At 43.0% G+C, this 15,751-nt stretch overlaps 1 long non-coding RNA gene across 1 annotated transcript in view; it reads left to right on the top strand.

The window, feature by feature from the left end:
* Positions 1-7,146: 7,146 nt before the first annotated feature.
* The window catches only part of LOC134214814 (uncharacterized), a 58,343-nt gene continuing 49,738 nt past the window's right edge, over positions 7,147-15,751 (top strand). Inside the window, exon 1 of the long non-coding RNA XR_009979923.1 lies at positions 7,147-7,691. This is a non-coding gene — a long non-coding RNA (uncharacterized LOC134214814). The remainder of the gene's footprint in view (positions 7,692-15,751) is intronic.

The following is a 15,751-nucleotide window of genomic DNA, read 5'->3' on the forward strand; positions in this document are numbered from 1 at the left end:
GTTGTAAGCAAACTTGTTAGGAAGAGGACCATTTCCGCGTAGAATAGTGCAAATTTCTGCATCTCAAGTTTTACGCGCTGTTTACTTTTCATTATTTTTTTCTGTGTGTCAAATGCTTTCTCTATATCAAGAAGAGCAACTCCAGTCGAATATCCTTCAGATTTGTTGAGCCGAATTAAGTTCGTAACTCTTAATAACTGAAGAGTGGTTGAATGCCCATGGCGAAAACCAAATTGCTCATCAGCAAAAATAGAATTGACATTAATATGAACCATCATTCTATTTAAAATAATCTTTTCAAATCGTTTGCTTATTGAAGAAAGCAAACTGATTGGGCGATAACTAGAAGCCTCAGCTTTTCTAGTAATTGATCAATTTTATAGTAATTGATCTCACTTCATCCAAATTAGTTCCTAACGAAGGGTCAAAAACATTCTTTTGATTGAGAATGTCTTCGAAGCTCCGTGTAATCTGATCCTCAATTGGACTAGTGAGACCTAGATTAAAATTATGGGCACTCTCGAACTGCTGAGCCAGTTTTTGAGCCTTTTCGACATTTGTTAATACAATTTTATTTCCCTTTTTAAGCGCTGGAATTGGCTTTGAGTTTTCGTTAAGAATTTTCGTTAATTTCCAAAAGGGTTTCGAACTGGGATCCAACTTCGAGACATTATTCTCAAAGTTGGTATTTCTCAGAATAGCGAAACGTTTTTTAATTTCATTTTGCAAATCTCGCCAATTAACTTTCAACGCGGGATCGCGAGTTCTTAGGTATTGCCTTCGCCTCACATTTTTAAGACGGATCAGTAGCTGAAGATCGTCGTCAATAATAATGGAGTTGAATTTAATTTCACATTTAGGAATTGCAATGCCTCTGGCTTCGATAATTAAATTTGTCATAGATACGAGAGCATTATCAATATCACTTTTGGTATCGAGAGGAATATCAACATCAAAATTCCTATCGATATACGTTTTATATAAATCCCAATCAGCTCTATGATAATTAAAAGTATAGCTCAGCATTCCACGTCGAGCACCCGTGCGAGACGGTTGTAAGTCCGCGTACGGTCTGCTTCTCATTCGGTTTTTTCCTGAAGTACAGGTAGCGGTTTTTTTTCCCGAAAGTGTTTTGAAGCATAGTGCTTGAGTGGAAGTGGTGCTTGGCTAAAGCAGTTAAGTAGCCATTTCGTTGGTTTTGCAAGACTACGCAAAACTTTGCAGTTTCTTCGGCGTCCATCGCAGGCGCAGGCATCATCGTCCCACGCCGACAGTCATCATCCATCGTGCGTCTCCACCAACACAGACGTTGCCGTCCTGCCACCATCCATCCACCCAGTTGCAGTGTTGTGTGCGGCGAGAACACCAACAATAGCGTGATTCGCTTCGACCGCACCACCACCGGCGAGTGTCCATCCACCCAGTGCGTGCTGCCAGATCTGTTAGCCGGTGACACAGCAGTGTGAACGCAAGTATTTACTTGAGAATCCACCAGAAGCGGTCCATTCAGCAGCGTTCTCGGCGAAGTTACGCCGAAATGTTGAGGAAGGCCGCTTCTCCACTCGTTTCTGACACCATCTACTCGTCTCTTCCTTTGGACGATCAAGGTAGCTCCGACTCCGAGGTTGGAAATGGGGTTCCCTTTGTTTTCAATGGCTCAACGAGGAAGCGAATAAAACAGAGCCAGCGACCCTCGAAAAAGCCTAGAAAACAACCGCAAAGTGAGCCCCAATCCAACATGGTCAAATTCAAGTGGGTGGAAATACTCAAAAACGTTCAACTTTTGTGGTTTCACATCGGGATGATTCAGAGTTTCCACCGCTTCCGGGAACATCTAAAATCCCAGATGCCCCAATTTTTGCGATTTCTCAGCCAGAAAGAGAGCATAGAGAGCGAGCAGAAGAGCCCACGAGCGCTCCAATGTTCACTCTTTCTGGCATCGTGGAGCTCATCCTCAACTTCTTTGATGCTTCCGACCCCGTGAAGAACATGGTCAAAACTTTTCTTCCTATTCTGACTCCTCTCTTGAAGCAGCTGGCTTCAAAAATGCCCCTCCTCGAGTCATTTGTATCCTTCGATGGCTAACTTAGTCAATAAGGGTAACATGATTTCGATTCTACAGTGGAACTGTCGAAGTATTCTTCCAAAATTAGATATTTTTAAATTTTTAGTTAACCAATTTCAATGCGATGCTTTTGCTTTATGTGAAACATGGCTAACACCAGATGTGAACACTCGTTTTCCTGATTTCAACATAATCCGCCGCGATCGGGCAAATCGATATGGAGGGGTGCTTTTAGGGATAAAAAAACAGCACTCCTTCTATAGAGTCGATCTTGCTCCGATGTCAGGCGCCGAAGCTGTCGCATGTCAGGTGACTATTCGAGGAAAAGACCTCAGTATCACCTCGATATATCTTCCTCCAAACACCGCGATATTATCGGTTATGACCGAGCCTCGGTTGCTCCTGGGAGATTTTAACTTCCACGGAACAGGCTGGGTGGAACTGTACGACGACAACCGTTCATCAATGATATACGACCTCTGCGATGACTTCAATATGTCAATTTTGAATACAGGAGAAGTTACACGAGTGGCTCCTCCAGCTAGAGATAGCCGTCTAGATCTTTCCATTCGTTCGAGCTCATTATCGTTGGACTGTACTTGGAAGGTGGTCCAAGATCCCCATGGTAGTGATTATTTGCCGATCGAAGTCTCGATTTCCAATGGACGTAATCCATCTGTTTCTATCGACCTCTCATATGACCTCACAAAGCACATCGATTGGGGAAAATATGCGGAGACCATCATTAATGACATACAGTCGGTAGAAACACTTCCACCGCGGGAAGAGTACGAGTTTCTATCACAGTTGATCCTTGACAGCGCTCTTCAGGCACAACGCCGACCGGTGCCAGGAGCTTCGGTTCGTAGGAAACCACACAGTCCGTGGTGGGATGTCAAGTGTACACAACTTTATCGCGAGAAATCCGCCGCGTTCAAAGAATTTCGGAAACACGGTTCGATCGTTCTTCACAAACGGTGATCGCGCTCGAGATCCAGTTCAAGAAGCTAGTCAAAGTGAAGAAACGCGGATATTGGCGCACTTTTGTTGAAGGTTTATCGCGCGAGACCTCAATGAAAATTCTGTGGACCGTCGGGAGAAGAATGCGCAACGCGTCGTCCGTAAACGAAGATCGTGAAAGCTCGTCACGGTGGATACTCGACTTCGCAAAGAAAGTTCGTCCGGATTCGGTACCGGTGAGGCAAAAGCTACGTGATGCATTTGCTGACAGGGATGATATGGATCGTCCCTTTTCGATGATTGAATTCTCACTTGCTTTCCTTTCATGTAACAATTCCGCTCCAGGGATGGATAGAATAAGATTCAATTTGCTTAAAAACCTCCCAGACGTCGCGAAGAGGCGCTTATTGAGCCTGTTCAACCAGTTACTGGAGTGCAACATTGTTCCGGATGATTGAAGGCATGTGAGGGTGATAGCCATTCAGAAGCCCGGAAAACCCGCGTCGGATTATAATTCGTATTGCCCCATCGCGATGCTGTCCTGTCTTCGGAAGTTGTTGGAGAAGATGATTCTCTTCCGGCTAGACAAATGGGTTGAATCGAATAGTTTTTTGTCAGATACACAATTTGGTTTCCGCAGGGGCAAGGGAACGAACGACTGTCTTGCGTTGCTGTTTTCAGAAATTCAGCTTACTTTCGCTAAAAAAGAGCAAATGGGCTCAGTGTTTTTGGACATTAAAGGGGCTTTTGATTCAGTTTGCGTCGATGTCTTATCCGACAAGCTCCACGCGTGTGGACTTTCTCCAATTTTAAACAATTATTTGTACAATTTGTACAAAAGTGGTCGAAACGTAGGGATAAAATCAAAATTATCGTTTGATTACTGAGATTGCATAGCCGAAACGTATCATAATTTGCTTTGAACATTGCATCAATCATGTGATGCAATTGTTCAGTTAAAAAATCAAAGTCGGAAGCAGACATGCTACCTGAATCGGCAACATGACCATTATTTTCCGTTGGGATATGGGTATATACCTCATTTTGAGAAGAGAAATTTTGTCTACCAGCAGCGTTGTTTGCATACGTAGGTACATTTCCAGGAAACATTTTAAGTTTTATAACGCTCTTGAAGGGGGGTCCCGTAGCGTAGTTGGCCACTCGTTCGCCTTATAAGCGAATGGTCATGGGTTCGATTCCCAGCCCCTCCACCAAACCCTCGTCAGTCGCCGGATCCGCAGCCCATACGGTGGCGTTTTGAGGTGCGCGCCTTGCCGTCGCGGCTGCCTGATGACGACTGACAACTTGTTCTTCTCGGAGGCATTCCTCCAACGTTACCCGGGATAAATGGCAACCGAACAATGCAACGATGATTGGATACACGACATGGACAAACCGACACAATGGACCCACGACAAGATGAACTAGCAACGACAACAATAACGAATGATGGATATCTAAAAATAGATTCTGTACAGCAGAATACCATAGTAGATCACGGCACAGTAGCGGTCAAGAACACAGAGTGCCTACCGAATAAATAAATGAATAAAAAACGCTCTTGAAGACCATAATTTACTCTTCAAGAGTGTTATAACACCAGCATAAAACCAAAATGTTACTGAGGTTGGAAAAATTGGAATTTACTGAAGTGCTTGCTACTCGTTGAGAAGCTGCAAAATTTGCTCGTGAATTGTGGTGGGTATGAATTGCTCGACCGGTAACTGGTTTCGAATTTTGAGCGTTTGAAAAATTTCTACCCGTCGAATCTGGGATCCGATTGGATTTTCCCGTCATCAATTTTGCACGAGAATTCAAAACTTTTTTGCGTGAAGGGCATTCCCAGAAATTGGATTTATGATTGCCCCCACAATTTGCACATTTAAATTTATTGGAATCTTCTCTCACAGGACATGCGTCCTTGGCGTGAGAGGTTCCACCACAAATCATGCATTTAGCATCCATGTGAAAATGTTTGGTTCCATGACCCCACTTTTGGCACTTACGGCACTGGGTGGGGTTTTGGAAATTTCCCCCTGGCCTGCGGAAATGTTCCCATGTAACACGGACATGGGACATAATACAGGCCTTCTCCAAACTTTTCATATCATCTAGTTCACTTTTGTTAAAATGAACTAAATAAAATTCTTGAGAAATGCCCCTCTGGGAAGTACCAGAGTACCTTTTTCATCTTAAAAAACGCGGCAGTCACCCTTCCTAGCAATCTGAAATGAAACTTTGATCCCCTGAAGGTTACTCAAGATTTCATTCCAAAAGCCAGAAAACTCGGCAACAGATACCACAATTGGCGGAATCCTTTGCTTTTTCGCATGTATCGAATCACCTGGGCTAGAGGAAGATTCGATTTTCTCAAATTCGTCATTAATCAAATCGAACTGATTGCTCAGTTCGATAGGAGAAGAAATAATGTCAACGTTAGAGTTAGAAGGAATATCTGAAGTCTCCAGCTTCCTTCTATTTTTTCCGCGCTTGGGCAGGACGGTCTTGAAACCTTGTTTCTTTGAAGGAAGTGAAGAATTCAGAGACTCCCCCTTCCTCTTGTGTTTGTTAATACTCATTGCTGAGCGTGAAGACGTGACCTTCTAAGAGGTTTTTTTTTCCCAAAACGGTGTCCCTTCAGGATTACAACCGCTTGTCGGAATTTTACTTCCGTAAACGGGTCCAACGTAAAACGAAGGCACGGGTCCTTGCAAAGATCGTAACGGGATCAGTGGGTACAAATAGCGCTAAGAAGCACCGTTGAAATTAAAATACTTTGGGTAGTATTAAAAACTTCCTTCCGCAAAGAGAGAAAAGAACCGCACAGCACGAAAGCACGATGCGGTCTGAGTGCGAAGTAATAATTTCTCACTTTTCACAGTGGGAAGTGTGAAGTGAGTAGTAAGATGTCTTACTTCTCACTTCTTACTATTCATTTTTTAGGAAAAATGAGGAGTGCGAAGTGAGAAAAGAGACGCCTGTTTTCTCACTTCTTACTAATCATTTTTCACTTCTTACTGTGAAAAGAGAACAGAGAAGAGAAGAGACGCCTCACTACTCACTTCGCTTTTCCCACTTTTCACAGTGAGAAGTGAGAAGTGCAAAATGATTAGTGGGAAGATCATTTCATTTCTCATTTCTCACTTTCACTGTGAAAAGTGATAAGTGCAAATTGAGAAGTGAAACGTCTACTCACTTTTTACAGTGATGAGAAATTATTAGTGAGAAGTTAGAAATGAGATGTCTCATCTTACTTCTCACGTGAAAAGTGGGAAGACTGAAGTAAGAAGGAAGACGCTTCTCTTCTAACTCTTCATTTCTAACTCCTTATGCGAGGCGGCAATGTCCCAGTGTGGGATGTAATGCCAATAATAATAAGAAGGAGACATAGGGGTTTGTAACCTTTTTATTATGGGATAGATAAAATAGTAATGAAGGGCTGTGACACGTCTTTTGTTAAGGTGGGGCGTTTTGCCCAGGCAATTGTTTAAATATATTTTATCATGACTTAAAAAAGCTTTATTACGTGTTCTCTGTAATATGTTCAATGAGTACTCACAAGCAATACATTTGCGATTTTTTGGAGTACCAAATAACACAGAGTTTGCATAAATTGCGTTGAAAAGTAAAAAGTTATCATAGGTGTTGCCTTAGGGTTGGCATAATATGTCGACTTACCCTAAACATGTGAATTTGGCTGAAAATGCCTAGAAACCGGGTTAATATGACCCGAACACCGTAGGGAAAGTTTTTATGAGCACTGTACGAAGGTTAAATTGTAATATTTTATGTATCCAAATGTTTGCAATGTTATGAATCTTTACGTCCTAGGTAGGCATTTTGTCATACTTGATCCGATTTTCCTCCCCTACTGATTAAGTCAATATGGTACAAAAACCCGTATAACAATAAAACTGGGGCGCACACAGCGTGCTCCATTATCAGTGTTGGTACCAGCTCCGCAGTTTGATATCGTCGTTGTGATAAGCGAGCCGGCACGACCGCGTTGTTTACAATTCGTGTAAACAACGACTATTCTCCGCTCACGTGCCTTTTCCGATCAGTCTCACTCTCATCGCTGTCGAGGCGAGTGCGGCGTATGGCTCTCGTGAGCTCCGAGATGGAAATTCTCCAATTTTCCGCACCGTGTGCGGGAAAAGGTTCTTTCCGGTTTTCCCAACACTCGACGGTTCAGTTCGGTTCGGATACTCATCGCGATCGGAGTTGAAAGTCTTCTATGGGAAAGCTCTGCAACCAGTTGGGCCACAGAAATTGTGAGGGGTGTGAGTGAAAGTGAAAAAGTGAAAATCAAGGTTGAAATTGGAAGGGGGTTGAGGATGGTGGAGTAGGGCGAGGGGCTTTGTGGGGTGCAAAGAATTGGTACTTCCGGTTGTGATGGCGGCAGCCGCGTACGCCAGATAGGTACCTAACGGACCGTACTGGTTTTGATAACGAAGTAAAGGGCTTCGCTCAGTGAAACTGCAGTGTGTCTGTGTGGTTGTGCAGGGACAGCCAAGGATAATAGTTGAATTGTTGATGTTCATCGCTGCCGCACGAGCCGCTTCCGTGAACACCTTCCTTCACGTGATTGAGCAGCGTTCGTTTCGGATGGTGCAGGTGGTTCGGCAGGCTTTTACGAAGCACCAGCAGCCTGTCCATCACATTGGTGAGTTTGGTTTCGAACTGGTTTATTCATATCCTTTCTAAGGATGGGGAGGAACTTTGTCGCCTGACTGTTTTTGCATGGAATTATGTGGGTACGAAAAAGCTCTTCATTGGAGCGAGCAAGTTGAGAAGCTATGTGTACAAGAGTATTTAGATGAAGGAATGTCGTCTTTGTGACCATTTGGCATGGAAAGTGGTAGGATTGTGCTTATTCAAACATGCAGACAGTTTGATTCCAGTTGGCACAGAAGTTTCACTAAGATACAATTCAAATTGTGCTGGAAGGAATGAAGAGGTAGCACATTGGATGTCTGTTATTGGATTTTCTTTTTTATACTATTCCGAATCAACGATTTCGACATGCGACGATTCCGAGGAGGGTGATTAAATAAGCAGATAAGTATGGCTGACAATGTTGATGGTCTCATAACGATGGTTGAGAGCGAAGAATAAGTTTTATGGCACTTTCGTATTTTGGTCTCGTATGATGATGCCATGAACATTACGGCTTCGGGAGGTTTTGTTTTAATATTAATAGTGGGACTCACTCTACTCAAAATTGTCATGAGCTTCTTCTTCTTATTGGCATTACATCCCCACACTGGGATACAGCCGCCTCGCAAGCTTAGTGTCCATTAAGCACTTCCACAGTAATTAACTGCGAGGTTTCTAAGCCAGGTTACCATTTTTGCATTCGTATATCATGAGGCTAACACGATGATACTTTTATGCCCAGGGAAATCGACACAATTTCCAATCCGAAAATTGCCTAGACATGAGCATTTTTGCCTTTCTCGTACACCAAAGTTGTACCGAAAGGTTATTACTTCACTCCAAGAACGAACTTTTTAAAGGAGGCCCAGAGACCCATAGTGTTATATACCAATCGACTCAGCTCGACGAGCTGAGCACATTTCTGTCCGTCCGTGTGTATGAATGTGTATATGTGTGTGAATGTGTGTACACAAAAGCTAAGAAAAACATTAGACAACTTTTCATAAAGTAATCCTTGACCGATTTTCTCACAACAAGTTTTATTCGACAGAGGGCAAAGCCTAGTTGATCACTTTTCAATTTGATAAAGATCGATCGTTGCGTTTGAAAGTTATAAAGAAAATGGTACATCGAACCGAACTACATAAGCGCCATATGAGGTTTATGTCTTAACTAAATACGAGAAAGGCAGTATCACTACTCGATGAATTAAGTTGGGTTTTTGTATATTAATGGACATTGTGGTCATTTAAACGGGCTTGTTGGTCATATGGCTACCGCTTCTGCCTCATACGCAGGAGGTCGTGGGTTCAATCCCAGGCCCGTTCCATTCTCCTACTTTGTATCTTTTCATATATTTCTCATGTTCTAGCAATCGCTAGAACTGGAAATGGGCTTTCATACCATTTCTATCTTCTATCCCCCTATAACTACAACTGGATTAGTTAGTTCTAGCAGGTAACTGTTAGAATTCGAAATGAGCGAAAAAGTTCGTTTCGGCATCGAATTAGAATACTACCACCACCCTTTCATTACTATCACATTGGCTGGCAACCCGTTAACCAAGACGAACCTCTGCCATAAAACCCCTAACCCCCAGATTCCAATAAAATTCCGCAGGAACTCGTGGCGAGTGCAGAGGTGTTCTCGGCTTGCAGTGGGCGAGTGACTGCATCATCAATTCCTTCGCATTCCCAATGACCGTGAGAACGTGGCCAGCGCCGTTATCGACCATCCAAAATACTAGTGCTCTCGGACTGTGCACATTGAGGTTGGAGTGCATATCCCATGCTTCCATCCATTGGTTCCCTGTGCAATTGCGATTGTTCTGGTCGATCACGGAGTAGCAACTACGAAATGCACGGTCATCATGCTCATGCTCATGCTCATGCTCATTAATGGACATTGTGGTCATTTTTTAATCTTTCGTTTATTTGGAAGGCTCATTTGCCGTGAAGCGTTACGGAGCCGAAATCATGTTTAACAATACATTTCTAGATTCTTATACATAGTGTTAGGTTTGGATTCTAGGGTACTTAAGTAATTACGATGCTGATATTCACAAATTTGACATTGCTCGCGATGTTTCACATCTGTAACGGGACAAACATTTTTTTTGAGAAACAACAACGAGAGGAAGACATACGGAAGGGATTAACGACAGACATTCAAATGTACAACGAGAGAAAGACATTCGTTATAGGGTACGATAGACAAGGGGAAGGGCAGACTATGATTACAGTCTTATATCAGCAACTTTCAAAAATTGGTGGACCAGGGACATGTACTCGAGATCAAGGCCCGACAACACTTCTCTTATAGGCTTTGGTTGTTTTCCTCGGACCCGGACATGTTCAGCTAGCTCAGATCTGGGGCAACGATGCTCCTCGCACGCCCACACGACATGATCGATGTCCTGATGGTCCTCGCCGCAAACACAGAGATTTCCTTCCGAGAGCCCCACTCTGAAAAGATGTGCATTTGAAGTGACATTAGACGACACATAGTTCGAATCTCGTTTATTTATTTATCATCAGACTAAGGCCGGAGTGGCCTGTGCTGCACATAAAAGACTTCTCCATTCAGCTCGGTCCATGGCTGCACTTCGCCAACCACGCAGTCTGCGGAGGGTCCGCAAGTCGTCCTCCACCTGATCGATCCACCTTGCCCGCTGTGCACCTCGCCTTCTTGTTCCCGTCGGATCGTTGTCGAGAACCATTTTCACCGGGTTACTGTCCGACATTCTGGCTACGTGCCCGGCCCACCGCAGTCTTCCGATTTTCGCGGTGTGAACGATGGATGGTTCTCCCAACAGCTGATGCAACTCGTGGTTCATTCGCCTCCTCCACGTACCGTCCGCCATCTGCACCCCACCATAGATGGTACGCATAGGGACGTTCCGATATTTCCGATATATCGGAATATCGATACATTTGTTTCGATATCCGATATTTTTGTATCGATATTTTGCTTTCAATATATCGATGATATCGATATTTTCGCTTTCGATATCAATATATCGAATCAGAAAAAACACAGAAAAATCAGCATAAGAGAGAAAATACTTCACATGATAAAATAAATAGGCAAATCCAGTAGCAATAACAATATAATAGATTTTATATGCCTTATATTTAAAAGGGAAAATGATTTTTATCGGTAGCGTGGATGATATGGATTGGCATGTCCGCTACCGCCTCGGACGGTGATGGCAACAAGCCACCATAGAAAATTTTGCATTAGTACAATGCTGTGCAAAACTTGACACACCGCTGCTGGTCCTTAATTTTTCACTCAATGAAATGTTCCTATAGAAGAATATGGAAGAATTTCATGAGGAAATATAAAAAAATGGATTTTTTGACATTAAAAAAAATCCTTTTGTAATTTCTTCTGGAAAATCAAAAGAATGTTCTGTGTAAATTATAAATAATTTTCTGTGACGATTGAAGACAATTTCCTTTGGAAGTTCAAAATATCTCTTCGTAATTTTTGATTTTTTTTTAAATGAAAAAAAAACTTCAGTTGAAATTTTCTGCTTAAGAGAATCAGAATAGTTTCTACTAAACATTTCCCCGTAAATTCAGTAAGTTTTTTATCAAAGAAAAAATTCTCGTGGATATTTTAAAGAATGCCACATAGAAATCCAAGAGAAAATCATTTAAATAGAATTTCCTGTGAAAACTATAGAGAATTCTTTTTGTAAATTCTGAATATTTAAGAGCATTTGTCGTGGACATTCTGAATGTTCTATGAAAATAAAAAAAAACTTCCCTTGAAATTCTGGAGACAGTTTTTCATTGATAGTAAATGTTAAAAGCAGAATTTTTCCCAAGCGGTTTTCAAAGGCAATTGAAAATTTTTTTTAGCATTTTTTTCTTCGAAAATTCAATTGATTTTTCAAATTCAGGCGGACGAATAAATTGAACCGCCACACCACTAGACCATAGTTTCCCAAAGTGGTGGGTCGCGACCCCCCAGCCTGTGTAAATCTTATGGAAGGGGGTCGCGACCCCCAACTTTGGGAAGCTATGCACTAGACGCATAGTGGACTACCCAAGCAACCAAAATTACGAATAAGATGGGATGTTTTGGCTTAATCAGCTTGCATTTTAAGTAATTTTCTGTATGGCTGGAGCGCAAAAGTGGACTTTGAAGTTCTGTTAAGGTGCTTGGAACTTGATGTGAATCAAAAGTGAACCAAAAGTGAACCAATTGGTTCGGTTAGGAACAAATTTAAGTACAATGTGAACTTTTGGTTGCTTGGGTAGTTAGGAAAAATCATTTTCAATTATTTTTATAAAGGATTAATATGATAGAAAATAAACAATAACAAAAACAGATATATTTTAGGGATTTTGAAATATCATATGATTTTCCGATATATCGATATTTTCATTCCAATATATCGGTGATATCGATACTTTGATTCGATTATCGTATCGAATCAGATATCGATATTTTGAAGTATCGGAACGTCCCTAGGTACGCAACACTTTCCTTTCGAAAACTCCCAGTGCGCGTTGGTCCTCCACGAGCATCGTCCAGGTCTCGTGTCCGTAGAGAACTACCGGTCTTATAAGCGTTTTGTAGATAGTCAGTTTGGTACGGCGGCGAACTCTATTCGATCGTAGCGTCTTGCGGAGTCCAAAGTACGTACGATTTCCAGCCACTATGCGTCTCCGAATTTCTCTGCTGGTATCGTTATCGGCGGTCACCAGTGAGCCCAAGTACACGAATTCTTCAACCACCTCGATTTCGTCACCACCGATAGAAACTCGTGGTGGGTGGCTTACATTGACCTCTCTTGAGCCTCTTCCTATCATGTACTTCGTCTTCGACGTGTTGATGACTAGTCCAATCCGTTTAGCTTCGCTTTTCAGTCTGATGTAGGCTTCCTCCATCCCCTCAAAGTTACGTGTCAAATCAAATAACTGGACGGACTTCGTAAAAATCGTACCACTCGTGTCAATCCCTGCCTTTCGTATTACTCCCTCCAAAGCGATGTTGAATAGCAGACACGAAAGACCATCACCTTGTCCAATCCAATCTCGTCCCATATTCAATTTTTTGAACCGTGGACGCTTCGACACCTGCGGGCGTCTTGAATACAGCCATATACCCAACTCCCCATTTGTCCATTTATGTTGCCAGCTGTTCAAGGTTTCCTGACGAACTAATGTGAAAATTCATCGAAGGTGATTTTCCGATAGTAAATCTCACCTTCCATAGCGCCCACCTTAGCCAAAAACTTCGCTTTCTCATTTCCCGGGATCGAGCACTGAAAAGGGACCCAAGCCACGGTGATTGTGAATGGCCGTTTTGATGAAACACTCAATGCTTTCCTTATCCCGTTTAAAAGATACGCTGAGTGCTTCACCGATTTCATTGACAGAACAGCCTTCAATGACCTTAGACTGTCGGTGAAAATGAAAAAGTGGTCAGGAAGTAGGGATGCAATTTGCTCGAGTGAATAGTGTATAGCTGCTATCTCAGCAGTATACACAGAACTAGGCTCTTTGAGCTCAAAGTTGGTGCTATGACGTTGAAAACATTGAAACCAGTGAAGTCATCCATTTTGGACCCGTCTGTGAAAAATCTTCTCTCCTCGAGGCGATACTAAAGTCTTTTCCTCGAATATTCACCTGACATGCGACAGCTTCGGTGCCAGACATTGGCGCAAGATCGACTCTATAGAATGAGTGCTGTTTTTTGATCCCTAGAAGCACTCCTCCATATCGATTTGCCCGATCGCGGCGGATTATGTTGAAATCAGGAAAATGAAGGTTGACATCTGGTGTTAGCCAAGTTTCGTGTAAAGCAATAGCATCGCATTGTAATTTGTTAACTAAAAATTTGAAAATATCTAATTTTGGAAGAATACTTCGACAGTTCCACTGTAGAATCGAAATCATTTTACCCTTATTGACTAAGTTAGCCTTCGAAGGATTCAAATGACTAGAGGAGGGGTATTTTTGAAGCCAGCTGCTTCATGAGAGGAGTCAGAATAGGAAGAACACTTTGACCATGTTCTTCACTGGTTCGGAAGCATCAAAGAAGTTGAGGATGAGCTCCATGTTGGCAGAAAGAGTGAACATTGGAGCGCTCGGGAGCTCTTCTGCTCGCTCTCTATGCTCTCTTTCTGGCTGAGAAATCGCAAAAATGAGGGCATCTGAGATTTTAGATGTTCCCGGAAGCGGTGGAAACTCTCGATCATCCCGATGTTTTTGTTTTTTTTTTATCAATTGCATTTATTTGACAGGCTCAGGCGTGTATAACACTTAACGGAGCCGAGATTCTTTTTGATATTTACAATTGGTATCATTATTATTTGCAGTTAGTACGAGGAAGGGACATAGACCAAGATACTCGTGGCGACTCAAGGTGAGATTACGTAGTTTAGGGACGGACGGGGTAGGGATTTTGGTTTGAGGTATTTCAGCTGCTCATCCGGGTATTTGACATGACTGGTGTAGCGTAGCGTCGTGCTCGAGGTTTGGTTCTTCAGGGAGCATCTTCCGGATGGCCAGAGCTTCATGGTACACGGAACAATAAGACAGAGACAAGAAAAAAAAACTGAGTTAGAAAAAAAATGAGGTAGTTTTGATGTCAGACGAGCAAAGGAAGGCATAGATGGCCTGCATATAAACCACATCGCGATCTCCCAAAACACCTCGAACTTCCCTGAAGGGTTGTTTACCTCTGGCCACAAGGGTTTCCAATAGTTTCACTCTTGACGCGTCATTTTCCGTGCAAAACCAAACTACGTGATCGATGTCATCGTAACCGGCTCCGCACCTACATAGATTGCTATCAACCAGTTTAATCCTGTGGAGATGTGCGTTTAGTGAATAGTGATTGGACATAAGCCTCGACATCGCGCGAATGAAGCCTCGACTTAAGTCCTCACCTCTGAACCACGCTCGCGCAGAAACTTTAGGAACTATGGAAAAAATCCTGTGCGCCCTTCATGTGCGCCCACCTTTGCTAGCGCAAAGCGTGCTCCGCCTTCTCATTGCCATAGATTAGGCAATGGGATGGGACCCATACAAAGGTAATTTTGAAAGATCTTTCGACCAAATCCCGCATCTGCTCTCTTATGTTTGCAAGAAAGTAAGATGCGTGCTTAACTGGTTTCATCGATCGGAGTGCCTTGATAGAACTAATCATCCCGATGTGAAACCACAAAAGTTGAACGTTTTTGAGTATTTCCACCCGCTTTGAATTTGACCATGTTGGATTGGGGCTCACTTTGAGGCTGTTTTCTAGGCTTTTTCGAGGGTTGCTGGCTCTGTTTTGTTCTCTTCCTCGTTGAGCCATTGAAAACAAAGGGAGCCCCATTTCCAACCTCGGAGTCATAGCTACCTTGATCGTCCATAGGAAGAGACGAGTAGATGGTGTCAGAAACGACTGGAGAAGCGGCCTTCCTCAACATTTCGGCGTAACTTCCCCGAGAACGCTGCTGAAAAGACCGCTTCTGGTGGATTTGCTGTTGTATGTACGTTGGGCAAACTTCAAGAGCATGTGGAGGGCTTTCGTTACAATAGACACATTTCGGTGCCGACTGGCACGCCCCCTCCACATGCTTCTCTCCGCATGATGCACAGCGAGGTTTATTGCAGCAGTACTGAGCGGTGTGGCCCAGCTGCTTACAATTAACACAGTTCATCACATTCGGTACATACAGCCGAAGAGGTAGATGAAGTTTGCCAATCACTACGTAGTCAGGCAGTGCGGACCCGGAAAAGGTGACGCAGAAAGAGTCAGACGGGTAATAAATCCGCTTCTCTCCCTCCTGCGATACCGAATACATTTGTTTGCAATCCAGTATCGCAACAGGAGGCAAAGAAACGTTCTTGAAACGACCGAAACCTTGTTTCAAATCGTCACATGTCATACTTCCCTCCGTCACCACCCCCGCGATCTCACACACTGCTGACGGTAAATACACCTTATATTCGAGAGTGAAAAGCTCACAGGTGGCAATCTCACGACGTGAAGCTTACTGGACCCAACCATGTCAATGATCGTGACAGACGAAAATCGCTTTTCCAGACTTTTGCAGAT

The sequence above is a fragment of the Armigeres subalbatus genome, chromosome 2, assembly GCF_024139115.2.
Source record: "Armigeres subalbatus isolate Guangzhou_Male chromosome 2, GZ_Asu_2, whole genome shotgun sequence".
Classification (NCBI taxonomy): Eukaryota; Metazoa; Arthropoda; class Insecta; order Diptera; family Culicidae; genus Armigeres; species Armigeres subalbatus.